The sequence below is a fragment of the Austrofundulus limnaeus genome, unplaced genomic scaffold, assembly GCF_001266775.1.
Source record: "Austrofundulus limnaeus strain Quisiro unplaced genomic scaffold, Austrofundulus_limnaeus-1.0 Scaffold186, whole genome shotgun sequence".
Lineage (NCBI taxonomy): Eukaryota > Metazoa > Chordata > Actinopteri > Cyprinodontiformes > Rivulidae > Austrofundulus > Austrofundulus limnaeus.
The window spans coordinates 110069-112862 of NW_013952588.1; the positions used below are offsets into that span (position 1 = coordinate 110069).

General features: G+C 35.8%; 1 protein-coding gene across 1 annotated transcript in view; it reads right to left on the bottom strand.

Moving 5' to 3' along the window:
* LOC106524404 (fibroblast growth factor receptor 1-A) overlaps positions 1-1559 on the bottom strand; it is a 55573-nt gene extending 54014 nt beyond the window's left edge. Inside the window, exon 1 of the mRNA XM_014018201.1 lies at positions 1188-1559. The gene's annotated coding sequence lies outside the window, so the exon portion shown is untranslated. The remainder of the gene's footprint in view (positions 1-1187) is intronic.
* Positions 1560-2794: the final 1235 nt, after the last annotated feature.

The window sequence follows — 2794 nt, forward strand, 5'->3', positions numbered from 1 at the left end:
TATATATATAATTTGTGTGTTTGTGTAAGATTGGTAAATATTGGTTATTGGCCATAACACCAATAATATTGGATATCAATATCGGCTGAAGTTTAAGAAAGTTTAAGAAATTTACATAGTGTAAAAATATTGATGTATCTCTGCAAACCCAAGGTTTGGCATGATGCCCTGAGGTTGTCCTGAGATTTCACCAGTTGATAGAAGGCGTAGGAAAACCAAAGATGCTCCATCAGCTCAATGCCTGTTCATAAGGCTCTCAGGCTCCAGAGGTTACGAGACAATACACCTGGTAAAAAACCTGACGTGAAAGTTCACTCCTCCCTACACTAAGGAGTAGAAAAGAGGGAGACACAAACAAGCAGGCAAATGAAAATTATTGACCACAATTTTTATCGACCTCATTTTGATTTCTCATTTGATGAATTGATTTATTCCTCAGATGTAACACTGTGTATAAGTAAATCCTAGACATTTCAGCTTTTGACACACAAAGTAAAAGTTGGATTAGATATACCAATAAAGCTCTTTAAACTGTTAAAGTGACAGACTCATAAATCTATATAGAGATAGTACAATGAGCAACCCAGACAGTGCTTCACATCCTAAACATAAACAAATACAATATGAAAAATCATGAACATACAGTGCAAGGTATGCTGGGAATTTCTTTATAACAATTTCCCCAACACACGATTTATTACCCATTTATACCTACCATTTTTGTCTTTGCAACATTTAAAGTTGAATATGCTCTTCCCAACAATATAAAGGAAAACTGATTTCTGTACAGCTTCTCTAGACCCCCTACCTTGTGTTCTAAGACCTACAGTGGGACCAGACTCCAACTTTAATAAATAATAAATAAATAGTTTTACTGTATTTACAGTATAATTACTTGGCTTTTATGTGTCTCATACTTTCATTAGTACAAATATTGCAACCCAAGTACTTTTTAACATGCATAAAGCAGCTTACGAGTTGTTTTCATAAAATATATATATTTTTGGACACTTAGGTTTTAACAATATTTTCAAACAGAACAGAACTTTTTACTAAGATAGGGTAGCTAGTAGACAGAATGTGATCTAAAGAGGGGAAAAGATGCAAACACTGAAAATTACTGACAAAAACACATGCAAACCGCTTCAACAAAAGGACAAAGCAGACATTAATGCAGAAACACGTACCTTGTGGGAGCGGATCCACGGTTTACTGGATCAAAAGGCAGTTTGGTTCACCAGTCTGTCAGAAGTCGAGTCGAGATTTTTTTCTTCTTCTTTTTTCCTAAAAACAACTCTGAGTTTTTCCAGGACGGTTCTCTTTAAAATACACTATCAGCAAGGACACGTAAAAAGAGTTGTTGGCCTTTCTAAAAACCAGATGTCCCCGGAGACGTGTGCAGCAGCGGGTCAAACAAGCTGCTCTTTCCGTCCCCGCGGAGAAACTTGGGAAGTGCCTTTCATTCACCGAGTGGTCCCGATAAACTCTCCCCCAAAGGAAACGCCTACAGAAGGAGTTCCCTCCAAGATCCCACTGCCCCATGGATTCATTGAGAACAGGTGTTGTAGCCAAAAAAGTGATGTCCTGCTAAAAAAAAAGTGATAAGCCGCCGCGGGAGCGCGCACAGCGTGCGTCTCTCCGGTTCGGCTGTTTTACCAGTGGCGGAGCTAGACTTTTAAGCAGGGGGTGGAGGAGTTAAGGCTTTTTAGGGCAACGTCACCCTTTATTTAATTTTAAAAACATAATAAATTACAGTAACTCAGTTTAGGTTCGACTCTGTTCTACCTTACTTTGTGGCTCAAAAGTTCATCAGGTTGGCTTTTGGAAATTATTTCACTAAACTCAAGCATTAGGGGATCACAGAGGGAAACTTACAGCCCAAAAACTCCTTGTGCTTTAGGTCTTGAGGTTAAAGAGTATTAAAACCAAGATGTATATTTGTATTCCCAAAATTAAAGCAATGGTGTATCTCTGTTTATCATTTGCATTTTTTCCAAAAACCTCACAATATTTTCTCTGTGAGAGTGTCAGTTGTACTTGCATGTTTTTATATATATAATGAGATATTTATGTCGTTATCATGAAATACCAATGACAGTTTTCTCGAGACGTCTTCCATTATCACGAGAAGACATTAATTTTTTCTCCAAATAATGAGATGATTATTTTTTGTTGAACGCTAATGAGCAGTTTCTTAATGCTCTTAAAACCTTGCCAGTGGTCAAGCTGAAAATGTCAGATTGTGACAACACATCAGACTTTACACTGAATTACACATACATGCCATGACTTACACTTATAAGTCATTTCCCACTCACTAACTGTTGTGGCATGCATTTATAGGATTGAGTCAGGTTTAAAAAATCATATGTGAAATTAATTCATTATCTTGAGAAAACCATTGGGAATATGCGGAAAATGTCTTCTCACGTCTTCCGTAAGTTTCAAGTGTTTGTAGTTTATTATAAATATCTGAAAATTTTAATTATTCAAGGGAATGTAATATAAAGAGGGGTTTAACTTTTTGAATGTAAGTTTGTTTACATTTGGAACCATACTGTTACTGATCTGTACTGTGATAAATGTAATTCAATAAATGACCAAACATGAAAAATAATAAAGTTTTTTTTTTCACATTGATTTTGTTGATTCTGTTTGTTTAGTTTGCTGGTATTAATGCCAATCGTGCTGTTTTTATTGTTCAAGTAATGTTTGTGACAAAGTCCATAAAAATTTTACATTTCAAACATAACAACCCTCATAATGTGAATGTTCATGACTCAAAATGTGATTT